Source organism: Poecilia reticulata, linkage group LG1, assembly GCF_000633615.1.
Source record: "Poecilia reticulata strain Guanapo linkage group LG1, Guppy_female_1.0+MT, whole genome shotgun sequence".
Lineage (NCBI taxonomy): Eukaryota > Metazoa > Chordata > Actinopteri > Cyprinodontiformes > Poeciliidae > Poecilia > Poecilia reticulata.
Genome location: NC_024331.1, coordinates 11,521,443 through 11,522,687, shown reverse-complemented (window position 1 = coordinate 11,522,687; position 1,245 = coordinate 11,521,443). Strand labels below are relative to the sequence as shown.

General features: G+C 41.0%; 1 protein-coding gene and 1 long non-coding RNA gene across 4 annotated transcripts in view; one reads left to right on the top strand and one right to left on the bottom strand.

Moving 5' to 3' along the window:
* LOC103463029 (voltage-dependent T-type calcium channel subunit alpha-1H-like) overlaps window positions 1-1,245 on the top strand; it is a 246,303-nt gene that overhangs the window by 128,736 nt on the left and 116,322 nt on the right. The gene's annotated exons all lie outside the window — the stretch shown is intronic.
* LOC103463011 (uncharacterized) overlaps window positions 13-1,245 on the bottom strand; it is a 5,315-nt gene continuing 4,082 nt past the window's right edge. Inside the window, exon 4 of the long non-coding RNA XR_533443.2 lies at window positions 13-213. This is a non-coding gene — a long non-coding RNA (uncharacterized LOC103463011). The remainder of the gene's footprint in view (window positions 214-1,245) is intronic.

Below are 1,245 nucleotides of genomic sequence, written 5' to 3'. Positions count from 1 at the left end.
CTATATCTATATGCCACACTTGAAAGCTCTCACACATCATTGTAACTGTCCATCTTGGAGGACCTGCCCACCTGAGTCAGAGCTCGCTGCCTCCCTAGTCGCTCTAACTTTTCCATTTCCACCTCTGTCCCGGGCTCCAGTAACCCACTTCCAGAGTGCCTTTTCCGTATCTTTATGTGATTCCGAGGATGGATCCATTTCTTTTCAGTACTCCTAAATAACAAGCAAAGGCAGAAATTGTATTAGTGTTTTACTTTTAGTACAATGTAACATTAATGAGATTTGCATCTTCAGGGCAGAAATGCTTGCAGACATCTGCCAAAATCAAAGCACTCTTGAGTCATTATTATTATGTACATATTAGAGGTGTGCCTATTGATCGGCCGCCGATCATAATCGGTGGATTTCTGTGAAAAAGTGTATGATTGGTGATCGCCAATTACGGTCTCTTGTTGCCGATCACCTGTATCTCATTCGCAGCCTGCGTGTGCAGCTGATCTACTCTTTCTGTGACACTGCGCGAGGGCGCAACAAAAAATCCTGTTGTATGGAACTATAACGCTCTCAGTGAATGGGGACGTTTGCGTGTTGGGTTGGAAAATTATCATGTCAAAATGCACCAACATAATGAATCTAATATGGCATTTAAAAACTTGGGAGTTTGGCTACATCGAGGCCCAATGCAGGAACAAAAGGACATCTGGAGTGGTCAGATAGAAGTTAAAGCAGCGCACAACTAGTGACACTCACCCAGATTAGCATCACGGTCAGAAAGCTCAACAAATACACCGAAAAATTAGTTTGGTCTTTGCGCCAACGGTGTAAGATGCTTGTTCTGCTCTCGTTCTTGAACCGTCGCTACTGGTAGTAATATTTCGCAGACGTAGCGCTGCTCAACCTCCACCTAGCAGTGAACTCTCACACCGAAAGTCTGCTTAAAAACAAAAATATTTTACATATGTATTAAAACTTTTGCTGTCCTAAAATAAGATAATCTCTGAAAATAATCGATCTCCTCAACCTCCTCCCTATTTCTGCAAAATTACTCAGCTCAGTCAGAAACAGCCAATCAGAACCAGTATTAATCAGCTAGCCAGGCTATAAGGAAGTTATGATATAGTAACTTAGGAATGTTTATTTTGATGCAGCCTGCGTTTAACTTTAAATGAATGTCTACTTTACTACTTGACATTATTTGATATAGGCAGGCTTATTTGACTACTAATTTATGTAATTGAGAATCTT